This window comes from Ochotona princeps, chromosome 16 (genome assembly GCF_030435755.1).
Source record: "Ochotona princeps isolate mOchPri1 chromosome 16, mOchPri1.hap1, whole genome shotgun sequence".
Classification (NCBI taxonomy): Eukaryota; Metazoa; Chordata; class Mammalia; order Lagomorpha; family Ochotonidae; genus Ochotona; species Ochotona princeps.
This window is the reverse complement of record NC_080847.1, coordinates 12124795-12141012: the sequence shown is the minus strand read 5'-3', so window position 1 is coordinate 12141012 and position 16218 is coordinate 12124795. Positions and strand designations below refer to the sequence as shown.

Sequence of the window (16218 nt, the reverse complement as noted above, 5' to 3'; positions counted from 1 at the left end):
TTTTTAATGATTTAAAAAAAATATATGAAGACAGTACCTGAGAAAATACTTGAACTAAGTTACTTACATATTTTGATTTAAAAAAAATAGAGGTAACATATAGTTTAGTAGAATTTTCCCTCAACTTGCAACATATCTTAGGAACCTGGAGAAAGTTAAAAATATAATCTATGTTAAGATTCACCTGAGGATGTTAACAGTGACAATAATTTATTAACAGTGAAGTGCAACTCTGGAGCTTTTCAGTCCAAAATGTTTCTGAAATCCTTGAAAATGTAATTTTGCAGAGGAGTATATGCAGCTCTATGAAACAGATTCCAAAATAAATCAGGATTTAAAATACATTCTTTAAAAAGTACTATGATAGTTTTAGAAACAGATATAGCTAAAGAAAATACGATTATATGGAAAGCACTATTCTGCTCATAGCATATATTTTGTTAAATCTCTGAATATTTATTATTTATTGGGAAGACATATTTAGAGAGAAGGAAAGACAGAGAGAAAGATCTTTCATCTGCTGGCTCATTCCCAGATTGCTGCAACAGCTAGAGCTGAGCTTACCTGATCCAAAGCCAGGAACTTCCTCTGGACCTCCCATGGGAGCAGGGTCCCAAGGCTTTGGGCTATCCTCTGCTGCTTTCCCAGACCACAAACAGGGAAACTGGATTAGAATTGGAGTAGCTGGAGCATGAACCAGTACCTGTATGAGATGCTAGTGCTTGGAGGTGAAGGATTAGCTAGTTGAGCAGTTGTGCTGACCGCTGCATATTATTTTTGTTTTATCTTATGGGCATGAATATGTATAATATCTACTTAATACAAAGCATCTTACTTTAAGAGATAGATTTTACATAAAATGACTTTATAATTTCACCAAGTAGTTATCTTCAAGTACATAATTTTGATTGTTCCTAGCCCTCCTTGTCACTCTAAGAAGTGTCACCTTATGGTTTATAAAGTATGTGGCCCTCCCAGTCAGTAACAGGAATTAAAAGGGAAAACATACTCAGTTAGAGGGGGTAGGACATAGGTCTGAGAGAATGGGGCCAGGAGGAAGGGAGACAGGCTGGGAGCCCCAGGAAGCAGCACGGAATAACATGGGTTGTGACATGGGTTCCCTCTGCTGGTGATAGTCCACCCACCATCGTGAAGAGTAGTTTCTTATCCCGAGAGGCATCCCTGCCTGTCAGGGGTTGGTGCTTTTGGATTCCCCTGGCACTGAAGCAATCATTGGGGCATTCATTAACTTAGCTGACCCAGCCACATCTGTGGAGTGTGTACTCTGGGACAAAACCTTTGCCAGACCTGGTACTCAACATGATAGAATCAGACAGGTGGTGCCTAGTCAACTTCCAAGAGCTGAGGACTCTGCTGGGATGGAAGCAGGGAGGATGCCAGGAGGGGACCCTGGAGGGATGCCTGTGGAGAAGAGGGTGTCAGTGAAAACTCTGCCAGGAAGACCACACCAAGTTTGGTGGAATCAAGGTGCTTCAACCTGCATCTCCCTCTCCTCCTCCAACTGACCATTGTCATGTCAGAACAGAGGCCCTTGGCTCTTGATGCTGTCAGTAGTTAAAGAAAAGCAGTCATGCAGATGGCAGGACGTAATTCCTCGCTCCCCTGATGAGGTTTCCAAGCCTGTGTTCACTCCTGTCTAGTCTGAGTCAGGGTCCTGGAAAGACTTTCAGGACCCAGTAGCTGCTTCCTGTTCCAGGTTGCTCGTGTGTTGTTTCTGCTCACAGAAACAAATCCAATTCCAGCAAATAATGCTGTCATCGGGATCCTGTGCAGGCGTTGGAGGGCGGCCGGCTTGGCCAATGGCGTGCTCTGTTTGAAATATCTTACGATCTTTAGAAACATTTGTTTTTATTCAGAAGTGTTCACTTGATGTTGCCCTGAGCCATGCAGTTTCCCTATGGGCTTAAGCTCCCATTTGTTAAAGAAACAGATGGGAAAAGCAGTTCAGTGGGTGTTTGTTTTAGCATTTAAGACAGCTTACCGTGAGGTGCTGGGGTTGGGGTGGGGCAGGTAGTAACACAGTATTTTTAGCAGGCTTGCACAGCAACAGGATCCCATGGCCTGTTAGGTGGAAGCAGAGATCTACCGAGCTGCACAGAATGGGTCCTTGGACGGCACTGGCCCCTGTAACCTGACTTCACTTGAATGGACCAGGAGACTGTCATATGTCAGCTGCTTTTTCACATGCCTCCCACCTTTTTGTCCCCACCAAGCCTGCACTGGAGTAGAAGTGACTCACACACAAGCCAGTTGATATACGTGTTCCTGGACTGGCCAGGGTTTCAACAGGAGAAAGCCAACCAGAATTAATAATGGGGCTGTTTACAGTGGTAAAGCATGAGGACGATGGGACAAGGGGTGATGGATGACACACCTTGGGGGACTGAAATGCAAGATGGGCACCACAGTCATGGGCCCTGGAGAAGCCTGTGCCCAGGAGAATGGGATGGTCTTCCAGGAGCTGTGGCTGCAGGTAGAGGGGCACAGCCACTGCCCAAAGATGGTGAGGCAGGAAGGGATCTGGGGCAACCCAAACCCAGACCTCTGACCTCCTTCTGGGCCTTCTCAGATGTCACCCCCAGCTGGGAGTTGAAGGACAGGCTCATCCTGGAGATAATGTGCAGTTTAGAGGTGCCCTTCCCTGGGAGGCAGACCAAGGTCAGGGAGACATGCAGGGACAAGGAGCAGTGCACCCTCCTGACGTGGATACCTGTAACCTGTGTATTGCTGGACCTTTCTCCTCCCATGGCCTTACCATGTAGTGGAGCTTTTGGCAATGCACTTGAGATTTTGTGTCTCCGTCAGAATCCAGAGCATGGACAGCAGCCAGCCGTGGCTGAGCTCCTGGGTCCTACCAAGCCTGCCAGTGTGACTTTATGTTGTGCACGCAGGCAAAGAAACCTAAGGACCGTTCTCCTCCTTCCTTCCCTCCTTTTCTTCCCCTACTCTCCAAGAGCCTGCTTGGCAACAAGGGTCTTGCTGTTGGGACAAGATAGCCTTCCCTAAGTAGATGCTGTATTAGAGCCCTATTATCAGTAGGAGAGATACAGGTCAAGCTGGCCACTCAAACCATGCCCCCAAGATGGGCAGAAACACCTGGGGATTTATGAAATTATATGCTTAGCCTCTGTCCCTAAACTCATGGTTGGAAATCTGTATCTTTGCATTCTCTGTGTGGATGAGCAATGTGCACCCTGGATCTGGAAGACCACTCCTCTAACTACTGGTTCACCAACATAGTCACCCCCTAAGATCATGTTGGAAGGTTTTAAAATTCCCAATGACCGCACAGCCCATATTAATATGGCCAACTTCTTAGACCTTGTTCCAGGTCATCAGCATGTTTCCGCAGTCCCAGGTAATTAAAATTCATGGTCAACTATGAGAACCTCTGCTCAGAACAATGGTAACACTAGATCAACTGAAAGTGCTTTGAGAACTCATATGCCAGTCATCAAAAGAAATCTGAGACTACAATATAGATTACCTGCACACCTGCCTAGGACAGTCCACCTCTTTCCCCAGCCCCTCCCCATCCACACACACCTACTAAGCATCCTTGGCCAGTCCTTCGGGATTCATGTTCTCCGACCACCTCCCTGCTGTACACTCCTAGCTTTTGGTTCTTGTTCTTCCCTCTAGGCAAGCTCACCTATCTAGAATTCCTAAACTCTTGAACAGTGAAGGATTTGGTCTCCCAGTCAAGGTGTGGGAGCTGAGTGATAGGAAAGCCTAGGAAGCCTTGCTGTGCATTGCTGTGCTTCTGAACAGTGCCTCTGTAGTCCCTTGGACTTGGGGATATCCCCATTTCTTACTTCCAAGGATCTCTAATATGGTGTCACTAGCACCTACCTTCCACCTTTTCTTGTTAAATTTTGAAGTGCATATCACACAGTTCTTTACTTTCTTCTGCTCATGATGTGATCACAAAGGAGTCTGTTGTTCTGATCCTAAACAGAAAACTGTGGGTTTGAGATAAGGGGATGCTAGATGTAGTCTCCCCATATTTCAGAGAAATTGTCCCCACAAATCCTTTCTCTCTTCTTTGGTAGTAACATAATTTCTTCTGTTGAGCACATCTCTGCTGAAAATAAAGATTGCAATTCCCATAGTTGTTTGCATAAAGACATGGACTTGTGTGTACAAGTTTCTGGGAAGGTTCCCACAGGGGCGGCATGTGTATGTCCTCTTCCTGCTTGTTCCTTCCACCCTCTTGCACCTGAAACCCAACTGTCGCCATCTTGGAGACTCCCCTTAGGGAGGTAGATCATTGAACTGGAAAAGACCTGGGGTCCTTGAGGCGTGAGAAGCCCAGAGCCATGGCCCACTTGGCATTTGGGTTTGGGTTATGTGAGCATGAGATAAGCGTCAGTTTTGTTTAAATTCCAATTGTTTGGACACACTTTGCCATTTTTCCTCCACTGGCCAAAATTCAGTCTGCCATCTCATTTCTTGAGATGTTGAAGGCTTGTGTCAGCCTTCGGGGAAGAGCTGATAAAGTGTGTTTTCTGTAGGATGCTTTCGTAGCTTGAATCTTTACAGGCAATGTTCTTAGCAGATTGTCTAGCTCTGCAAAGGCATGCAGTCAGCAGTGGGGAGGGAGCAGACTCCCAAAGGGGGAAGAATTGGAGAGAATTTACCCTTGCTCCAGCCTGCTGTGGGGAATAGCTTATTTCAGAGAGCCCATAGCTGTATGTATTGCTCATCTCAGGTCCTTGTCTTCATTTTTCTTTTTTATTTATGAAAGTTAGTGTATACATGGGTAAGTTAAAAAAAATCTTTGTGGTGAATACTCCCACTTGCACCACAACTCCTGCCCTATCCATGCCTTCTTAAGGTTGCTCAGGGTTTGGTGCATTCTTACAGTTTGAGAAATATTGACTTGGGGACCAGAGGGCCCTATGTTTGAGAAACATTAATTTAGGAGCCTTATGGTCTTCCTTGGTCATGGTCTGCCAAGACTATCACCATGACTGTTTGGAGAGTTCCATTCCTGGGATTTTATTTCTCTGATTTACAGAGTCATTTTCTTAACCATCTAATCTACAAATAGAGCTGGAAGTGAAGCCAAGAAATGAGAGAAGGGCGCTGGAGACCAGAGGGAAGAGAGAGCTTATTCCACACAGGAAGAAGGCATCAGCATGGGCTCAGAGGTGAGAAGTCACAGGTGTATGCTGAACAGCCCTGTGGCTCCTCTCCTGGGGTGGCACCACTGAGCAGGGTGGCAGCTACAGTTAGGTGCTTGCAAACCCTCAGTATGAAATCAGTGGATGTCAAGGCTGTGGGCAGCAGGGAAGCAGAGAAGGGACAGATGAGGAAGATCAGACAAGGTGAGCTCCAGATGGGAGGACATGTGCAAGGGATGGACTGGGTGGTCCTGGGAAGCCCAGGTGCATCCTGCCCAGCATGAGTGGGAAACAGAAGAGGGGCTTGCTGCTCAGGACTTTAGTCACAGAGGAATAACATAGACCCCAGAGACAGCTCAGCACTCAGATCCCATATCTGAACTGTAGCCATACTTGCTTGCAAAGACAATTGTTTTCTCTCCATGCCTAGTCTGTCCTTGGCTTCCATGAATTGTATGCCAGAGAGAGGGAAAAGAGCCCTTCATGCAGGACATTACAGTCAGAGAAGTGTGGGGAATGGTTCTTGGGGCCTTTGGAAATTCTAGGACAGGCTCTCTCCTCACTGGGGAGACTGGTGAACCAGCACAGCCAGACATGCTAGCTCTGCTAAATTAGTGGACCTGCCCAGGCCTCTTTGGAAAGTCCATATCCAGCCCTGCACTTTGCCTGTGCTGGCAAGACTCTGCACTTCTGCCTAGCCTTGGGAGCACCCCATGTTGTCACTACCGTGGGTCCCCACCTTCCAAGGAACCTGATCAAAATCATCTGAGCAATGGCCTTTTCTAGTTGGTGCCATGCCTGGAAAACAGGCAAAAGAAAGACAAGGCCAGAGGCACCCAGTGGCGCCCCTGGGACTAGGTCAGACTCCCCCAATCCCCTTGGCATGACCCAGCCCCAGCACAGCTGTGGCATTAGCAGCCGGCGTTGGAGGCACAATAATAATTCTTCAGATCAAAGCAGCTCCGTCTTTAGACAATTATAGTAAAATTGAAGCTCTCCTCCAAAGAAACACATGCTCGCAGTGTGTTTTCCCCTCTCCCCCTCCTTATTTTCTTCTTTATGAACAAATTGGTTTTCAGGGCTATAGAAAGCACCGTTTGGAAGCTTAAATTCTCCCTGTCTGCCCAGGGGTGGATTTGCAGGGGTGAACATGTAACATCTGAAAGCTGACATTTTTTTTTTGTTTGTTAAATTGATATCCAAGAATAAAAGACAGAATGTTAGGAGAAGCTGATCAGGAATGAATAAAGTCTCCTTTTAAGCTGTGATAACCCCTCCCCCACCTTCTCTCCAGAAAAGCCGGACTCTAATTGCTTGCAATCACTCGGCACAAATTGTCTGCTCGTATTTGCTTTTTAATTTTGTATAATCTGGTCCATTTCGCTCTCTCTGCCTTTGAGCTTAACCTCTCTCTCTTTCTCTCTCTCCTTCTTATCCTTTCTGTCTTTCTCTCATCCTCGCTCCCCCTCCCTCCCTTCTTTTAATTCTTCAGGACTGTTTAAAAAATTAGTAATAATTCCCAGCTGTATTTGATGACTTTTACTAAGCAAAAAGAGTTAGTGGAAAAATGTACATACACACAGAATGATAAGAATTTGATCTACAGGCACTTCACTGTTTATGTCTGCACGCGAAACAGTGTTTTGATGTTTTAGTGCTATTTGTGAAGGTGAGGTAGACAAATAGGCTGACCTGCCTATTTGTAAGGGAACTTACAAGGAGCCACAAGGAGAAAGACAACTTCTCTGAGGTACTGTGGATCACTTTCGGAGGGTATTTCTGTAGGGGCCCAGCCGCTGTCACCTGCACGTGCCTGTCTGCCCATGTTTGATGGGCATTCATCCTGGGGAACATGCCTCAGCCCCAGGCAGGGCCCTCCCTAGCCAGGGCTTCTCTTGTCCTTAAGTCCATGCTTGACCCCCACAGGTATCTGTTGTATCAGAAAGCAGAGGTGTCATTGGGATTTCGTACTGTCCAGTAATATAAAAGGTGGTAGGAAGTTAAGGGAGAATTTCTGGAAAGGGTAAATTCTCAGTGGGCAGAGGAAGGAAGAAAAAGGAAGAGAAGTGGGCATAGAGAGAGAGCAAACCATAGCACTGAGCAGCATGCCGACTCCTCCATGTTTTTCAGCAGAGCCATGTGCTCAGGCCTCCTGGGAAGAGAAAGCCTTCGCACAGAAACTGGCTTGTGCCCAGCTGCCAGTCCACACTGTATCACTGTCCCTGGCCTTGTTCTCTGGAACTCAGGTTCATTCTCTTCAAAGGTGCAGTAACAAGAGGTTATTGGGATTGCTTAGGTGAACTAACCAGCACTCAGACCACCTGAAAAGTGTGTGGGTAAAGGGAGCTGGTATCCCAGGTGAACAGCCTGTGCCTCAAGGTCTCAGTCAGGATTCAGTCAGGGAAGCATAGGGTCAGAGGATAGCAGTGCCCCTCAGCGGCAGCTTCACTTTCTGTGGTTGATGTGATGATATGAAAAGGAAAATCCCAGAAAGAGGTTATTCAAAAGTGTTAAAGTGTACAGCTTCCTGAACGGCACCTTAAAGGTTGGCAGAGTCCTGTACTGTCTCATCCTGGAAGAGAATCACGCCTTTGCCCTGTGGATCTGCACTAGACATATTCCCTGCCTTTAGTCATGGGGTGGCCATCTCCAGGACCATGCCCACAGTCTGATATCATAGTCCTTGTCCTCAAGGAACCCTTATTTAACTTAATAATGGCTCCAAAGTATAAAAGTAGAGATGCTGGAAATTTTATTATAGTATATTATTATAAGGATTCTGTTCTACTTTTGTTGTTGCCTAATTTATCAATTCGACTTCATCGCAGATAAATTCTACCAAACATCTTAACTATTAGTACCAATTATATGCAATTTTGGTTTCATCCAGAAATGAACCACTTCCTGTTTCATTTGACAAAGCTAGTGTTATCCTGATAACAAAACCAGGGTGACAGTGCAGGACAAAGGAAAGAAAACTGTTGACCCAAATCCATCGTGAACATGCATGCAAAAATCCTTCACGAGAATCTTGGCAAATAGAAGTCAACAGTGTAGGAAAAGAGTTATACACTATGACCATGTGGGGGTTTCCTTGAGGATTGTGAGGCTAGCTCCCTGTTCAAAAATAAATCAATGCAATCTGCTGTATTAACAAGCTGAAAAAAAAAGAACTCATGCTCTTATCATTGAGTGTTAAGAAAAACAGTATTTGACAAAAATTCATGACTCAAACATGACAAAACCTCTCAGAACAGAGAGAACAGGGAAAATCTTCCTTCACTTCATCAATAGCCTCTTCCAAAAAGCCTACGGCTAAATTGTCCTTAGTGCTGAAAGACTGAATGTTTTCCCCTAAGATAGAAAATGAGGTGGGGTGGGAAGCACATGGGGTAATGATTGCATCCAGTTTTGGAATGACAATTTGTGTCTTGGCCACTCCACTCCTGATCTAGTTCCCTGCCAATATACCTGGGAATGGAACAGATGATGGCTCAAATACTTTAACTCCTGCCACCCATGAGGTTCCTGGCTCTAGGCTTCAGCATGGCTGAGACCTTCCTATTGTAGCCTTTTGGGGACTGGACTAGCAGATGAAAGATCTCTCTCTCTAGAAGCTTGTTCAGAGTTTCTTTAAAAAAAAAATAAATACTGTTGCTTCCCAACTTGAAACAGCATACATTCCAATAAACTCATCACAAGTTGAAAATATTATCAGTCAGAAAGTCATATAATACAGCTAACACCCCAAACATTATGGTAGCAACACAGTACATTTCACCCCAGAGCAGTAGCTTGCAAATGCTACCTGGCATTGTGAGTATTGTGCCACACATTGTTAGCCAAGCAGAGGAGCAAAATTCATTTCCTATTTTGAAGTTTGTCTTCTATTGAATGTGTACCACTTTCACTCCTTAGTAAAATATAGAATTTGTTAGGTCTAATCACCATAAGTCAGGTACTGTCTGTAGATGACCCAGTAGTTGCAGTATGTACCTGCATACCTGAGCAATGGAAACTTACATTGACATAAAAGCGAATCCATAAATGCTTAGAGCAGCTCTATTTGGAATAGCCCCAAACAAGGAGCAATCCGGGTGCCCTCAGTTAGGTGGCTCGTCCTCTCAGCTGTGGGATTACTTAGCCATCAATAAACAAACTTGGACAAAGTTTGTTTTCCCCATCCAGACTGACTGCTTATAGGCAACAACTTAGACAAATCAGAAAATGATGCTGAGTAGTAAAAAATAAAGCTATCAAAACTTTACAAACCCTACCCCTCCATTTCTATACTGGACTGACAGAATTATAGAATTGGAGAACAAATTGATAGCAGCCATGGATCAGGAGAAGGGTAGGAATTGGAAGGGGGCCAGGTGTGACACAAAATGCGAAGAGGAGAGTTGTGGTGATGGGAATTAGTGAAGGTTGAGAGGGTGAGGAGCAGAGACAGGTATTAGGAGAAGGACAGGAAGTATGAGCGTCCAGCTAAAATTGGGAATCAAAGATAACCTCAAAGGTCAAACTTTAGAATTTCACTTGTGTGTCTTATGCAGCCAGTGACCACTGTGAGGCTCAAAATGTGCGAAAGGTCTTTGAAAAGTTCATGGAAACGTACTGTGTACTAGGTCATACTATGTACTTTGTCATAAATGTGCCATGACAAAAATATGCCTGGATTTAATTTTTTTTGCACCAAATAAACTTATCTTCTAACTCCATTTCCCCATGGGCATTTTGAAGGGCTTATGTGACCCTTCAAGAAAGAAAGATTAATAGAGGGTGTACAGTGAGAAAGAGAATGGTGGAAAGAATTCTCTGTAAAGATACCAATTTTATGATTCATGAAGGCAACAGGAAAACCAATATCCTTTACTGGAATAAGCATCTCTTGTAGAGTAAGGTTTGTAAAGATTCTGACAGCCCAGGTGCTTTCCTGTAAAGCCAGCACCAAGTGCTGGAAGAAACTTCTAAACAGCTCAACTTCCCCTTGCTTAACTACCTTGTGTCCTAGTCTACTTAAGAGGAAACTAGTTGTGCAGAAGCCCCATCCAGACTGACTGCCATGGCCACTCTGAGCTGGGCTCTGTGTGAAGAACTTGAACCGAGTTGCTGAGGCATCGTCATTAGATAGACGTCACCCTTGTGATGTGCAGGTGACTGCCTATGATTCCTTCTAATACAGATCTGCATGAAAGCAAACTTTTCAGATCACACTATGTGGCAAAGCCAGAGGCTTGCATAAGAAGGAAGACTGGACCTCATGTCACTGTACCAAGTGGCCACAACTTCATTCCCCACTGAGACCTGTTGTCATTACCTCCTGACACACCAGGCTGGTTTCAAGGGGTACACTACCCCATAAAAGAAAACCCTTTTCTCCCAAATTAGAAAAGAACCTTACTGATCGGGAGGAGAATGTGGGAAAGGGGAAGTGTGACCCTTCCCATGCTCAAAAACACAGGCTGAGGCACCCTCTGTATGGTGGCCATCCCTCTGCTTCCAGCCTAAAACAGTCCCCTGAATGCTAACTCAGGTCTGATTCATCCCGGAACTCCAGCTCTTTCCATTACACCATAATGAAGGGGAGTTACAGGGTAGCCTGCCAACTGAATGTAATTACAGAATTTAAAGGAGAGGTAGACAGAGCATTATCCATACTTTAAGTATGTGTATATGATATTTAGTAGTTGATGCTTGGTAATTCTTTGTTAAATAAACAAATGGTTAAATACAGCTTGATTAAATCTTTCCATCCAGATAGAAGATAACACAACATCTGGGTCCTATTCTCCAGAGCTTGGAGTAGCTCTTTCCTTAATTTTGAAGTTGTAATGATCATTTTGACATTGGAGCAGCTCCTTTTAGAACAAAGACCAGGGAGACTCAGGCTGGTTTTGGGTAATATCTGCTTTCTGCTATAGCTGGCTACAATCTTGTGTATGAGACTACGTTGTGCTGTGTACATGGTCATGTTGATGTGAATGTTTTCTGGTGGCCATGGCCCAATCATTGCTTCAGTTTCCCATCACTGTTTTGCTTTGCCTAGTGTGGAAGCTCCTCTCTTTCACCTCTTGGGGGTTTCTTGTGCAGCAGCAGAAGATAAAAACAGAAGGAAGAGTGAGAGGGATGGTTGAAGGAAAGCACCCCTCCCATTTGAAAAATTAATCTCAATATCCATCCAGCTACTGTAAGAATTTAATACATGGAGAAAATTTTTCTTTGCTTTGCTTTTCAGAGATTTGAAAAAGGAAACGAATAAGCATAAGATGTCCCAGTCACATGATTCTATCGAGTTCTCAGTGAAATGAACACTGGAGAGTACGAGGAGACTCTAGTTGAAGAGGCACAAGTCTCCCAGCAAATGGGAAGAGCCATGTCCTCCACCGGCACTGGGAGAGCCAGGGATCTCCCACACTCTGCTGTTGTCTAAATCCCTTCAAGCACATGCAGCATGGTTGCTGGGACTGAAGTCTGAAGAGCAGTTTCTCCAGGTAAGTGATACTTCTACTTCTGGTTCTAACAAATCCAAGGCACAAAAATTGTGCAGTGCCTATAGACGCTCACTTCCTTAGTTGTGGGATGTATGCCAGAGGTGGATACAATGCTGAGAGCCCCAACTATCAACCCAGGTGAAAGGAGTCTACCAGTTGGGCCCCCAACTCCTGCCCAAATCCAACCATCTTCGGTAAAACTCAGTGCTTCCAGCTCCTTCACAAACTACCCTTTGCATGCAAAAGCAAAGCACTGTTAAGAAAGAGCAAAAATTGCAACAGTTTTTTTTTCCTCCTGACAATTTTAAAAGCTGCTTCTAGTTGGTTTGCAATGTTATAGTCTTAGAGCTTTGCATTTCAGATTCTAGTGAGGGCTCTGAATGGGTGAGTGCTTGTTAGAGAGGAGAAGAGATGGCATCACTGTGTTCTGAGGCTTGGTTGGCTTCTTCACAGGCATATTGGGTATCTCTGGTCCCCATCCCAGAGTCACGTTTGTTTTGCCTGGAATGTTCTTGAGTTGATATGGGCAGGCACTGCAAAAACTGGAGTGGGTAGAATGATTGCAGAAATATCCTGAGCGTTCCATTCTGGGTAGCCACTTCAGTCTTTATTTTCCACTCCTTAATTTGAGTGTTGCTGTGATGGGGTAATGAAGTGAATAAATTATTGTCTCCATTCTCTGAAGAAATCTCCGTTTTTCCCAAACACTTGGAATACAAATGCAAAGTGTCTGAGAAAAGCAGAGGTGCTGTTTTGGGGGACTAAATGCTTATCCCAAGTACAGGTGTTGGCTTGTGTCATAAGCAGCCGGTAGTACACAGGGTCTATATCAAGGGACCTGGTATAATTGTATCAGCCACTCTCTGTGAAGCACGCCAAGCAATGACACTCTGGCTGCATCTGTCATAGCAAGCTTTCATATGGCAGCTGCCTAAGAAATAAGGAGCATGTTCTTGCCATGAAAGATTTTACATCTCATTTATCTGACCTTGGTAAATATGAATCAAAGCCTGGGGTTTTTTTTCTATATTAGTTGTTTGTTGTTGTTTTCATTACCTAATGTTCTAATATCCTAGTTTTCCCAACATTCTTATCATAAATGATGGAAAGTTCTTGACTGAAGAACTTTGCATTGTAAAGGCTTCATGGCTGGGAGGATAAGCTGTAACTGCTGCATAATAGATATATCTTCACTCTATTCCTTCATTACCACACACACACACACACACACACACACACACACAATGTTTGGGGCAGGGTAGAGGTGATCTGCTTATTAGGGAAAGGAATTGGTAAGCATGAAGACTTAGAGTAAGCAATGAGTAAACGGTACAAAAATTGGTATTTGTGCCATGATCCTCTTGAGACATTGGGCTGTGAATTTGGTGGAAAAAAGAGTCTCAATATTTGCTAAATGACCTGTGTAAAATTTCTGAGGAAACTGCTAAATTTGGTCAATCCCATGACCCCATTACTATGTTAGGGAAGTCAAAGAGACTGCACTGTGGAAGTGAAATCCTCATGAGATGTGTATTCCTGGTAGATTGGCATCTGTGTTAGAACTACATGTAGAACATGGTTTGTCTGCATTTTCTCTCTGGAATAGAAGCTGCATGTCTCTAAGACAGAGGAAAAGGTGGAGCAGTGTGCCACAGCCTCTCATGCTGACCTGGTTATCTATTATTTCTATGAATACCCTGAAATGCAGCTGCACAAACTAGCAGTGATCTGATTATGTTTAGGGGTTCTGTGGGTCGAGCATTCAGGCCATGCCCTGTCTCTGTTCTCTGATGTCCAGGGTTCCACTGTGGTGGTTCAGGATAGCAGGGACAACTAGCCTGGCACAGTCCAGTCTGCACAATTTTCTCCATATGGGATCGGCCGGGCTGGATTATTCAGGATGTTCAAGGTTGTTCCTTTTCTCAAATATCTGGGAAGGGATGGCCACAAGAGGTGAGGATGATTCCTGCTGCTGTTTCTTCTGTCACCAGCTCTTTCTGTGACTGGCTGAGAGTGCTTGCACTGTGGCATCTCTGGGTAGTGAGATGAGTGAAACTTCTTATGAGGTAATTATGTCCTCTACAACTAATGTTGCAAGATAAGGGAAGAAAAAATCTTGCCAGTCTTCGTAAAAACTAGACCCAGGGGTGGGTATTTAGCCTAGTATTTGAGACACCAGTTAAAATACGCACATCTCATAACAGAGTCCTGGGTTTTGTACCCAGCTCTTGCTCCTGACTGCAGCTTCCTGCACACACAGTCCCCAGGAGATGGAAATGATGACTCAAGCAATGGGATTCTTGCCACCCACATGGGAGACCTGGATTCAACTCAACTGGTCCTGGTTGTTGCAGGCAACTGGGGAATGAACCAGTGGACAGGAGCACTTTATCATTTGTTCTGTCTCTGTCTCTCTTCCTGCCTTTCTCTCTTTATCTCTGTCACTTGCCCGCTCACTCGCACTGTCCCTATCCCACTGCCTCTCTTCGCTTCTCTGCTTGTGTGTGTGTGAGAGAGAACCTCTCAAATAACAATTTTTTAAAAGGTCCAAACTGGCATGGGGTCACTTCTACTGTGTCCTGTTGATAAAGCAGTGTGGGGCTGCTGGCTCAGATCCAAGAGAGAGGAGCAATTACCTCCATGTCTTCTTGCTAGACTTGGGGATGAGGGTTAGATAAAGGGAGTGACTGGCAGCAACCTTTTAGGAGACAGGCAACCAAGCTGGATTTCATGCCCAGATAGACAAGAGCTAGTCCAGTATATCAGTCGTATGGTCAGCAACTATTTATTGTGCCAATTATAGTTGGCCTTGTTCTCCCAGAGTTTACAATTTAGCATGAAAGACACCCACACACACATGAGCGCACATCGTGGTGAATGGAACCAGAGCAGAGACTCTGGTAAGGTGGGAGCTTACAGCATAGTAGATCACAAGTGATCTCTCTTAGGAGATGCTTATGCCAAGGTGTTTGTTTTTAATTAACAGATAATACTAGCACATACTGGTACAGTGTGATATTTCAGTATACAGTGCAATGTGTAACAGAGTAAGTGGTATGTCCATTGCCTCAAACATTTGATTTCTTTGTGTTGAAAATCCTCTTGTTTCAAAATGCAGTTACATGATGTCATTGTTTCCTGTGTTCAGGTAACAATGTTCAGGATGTTAAAATTTGTTCTCCTTATCTACCTGTACCCCTGTATTCCGTTAATTATCCTCTCCCTTTTCCACCCTCTGGCAACCACTCTTCCGCTCTCTGCTTCCTGGAATAAGCTTCACTCATTTAATGCTTTGTGAAAGAGAGCTTGTACTTACTGATTTAGTCCCCAGATGCCCAGAATGACTGGAGCTGAACCAGGCTGCAGCTGGAAGCTGAAAACTCAATCTGTATCTCCCACCTGGGTGGCAGGGACCCCACTACTTGAGCCATAACTTACTATGTTCCAGGGTACGCGTTAGAGGAAATGTGGAATCAGGGGCGTATCCAAGATTCAGTCCCAATCATGCTGAAAAGAGATGGGGCTGTCCCCGGCAGTGTCGAACAGTAGACCACACACCCAACCATGCACACTCCCCTATGGGTCCATCATTTAATCTTCTACCTACCTACAGGAATGAACATGTGGTATCTTTCTGTGTCTCTCTCACTTCCTTATAGACAATATTCTCCAGTCCCATTCATTTAGACCAAGTCTTGAAGAGTAAGAAGAGGCTGTCTCCATGCCTTCACAAAAATGATAACCATTGATTGAAAAGCAATAACTTTATGTTGAATAAAAGTTTCTTGTCCCCAACCTTTGCTGCATTTCAAATCCTGAACTTGATCTTGAAACCTAAGAGAGCCTTGTTGTCTCTTTCCCAAGGTCAGTAGCTCAGGCAAATAAGGTCCCCTACCCATCACAATGCCACAAGTTTTCTGGATACCCTAATTTGGGAATAGGAATTGGTTTTTCTGCAGCTAGTGTTTGCAAAAAATTACTCCATAGCAGAACGTACTGGCTGGCTGAGTTCATTCTGACACTGCTGGACGCAGCTACTGCATCTGCATGAGACTGTGTTCCAGACACCTGAACAAGTCGGAAAAGCACGTTTAGCTACCCAAGGTGCCCCTGCCAGCTTCAAACGTTTCAATGTCTTTGTGCCAGCCAAAAGGGTTCATTATATTTTTAATGTGATTAAAAAATTAAAATGGTGATTTTTATATACACATGTTGATGAAAGATGTGTTTTTAAAGCAGTAAATTAAAACCTCATTAATATTTCAGTGAGAATATTGTATGCTTATCTGTTTCATCTCTATTTTTGACCTGTGGCTTAGAGTTCACAGCATGAAGGAGATGGTGAAATCTGTTCACCATAAAATGTTAATTATAAGCAAATTACAGCACAAACGTTCAATCAGCCACATTAATTCTACATAAAGTGAATTATTGTAGCAGAAAATTTTGAAATGTGACTGAATTTTGTAATCTTTAGTCTCCTTTGCTTGCCTCTCACGCGAACCCTGATTCCCCTGTGTTTATCTCAGAAACCCTGCACTCTTTGTGTGGTGCTGAGCTCACTCCATTTACTGTGT

General features: G+C 44.4%; 1 long non-coding RNA gene across 1 annotated transcript in view; it reads left to right on the top strand.

Annotated features, from left to right (window-relative positions):
• The window catches only part of LOC131482273 (uncharacterized), a 444806-nt gene that overhangs the window by 164792 nt on the left and 263796 nt on the right, over nt 1-16218 (top strand). Inside the window, exon 2 of the long non-coding RNA XR_009246844.1 lies at nt 11386-11641. This is a non-coding gene — a long non-coding RNA (uncharacterized LOC131482273). The remainder of the gene's footprint in view (nt 1-11385; nt 11642-16218) is intronic.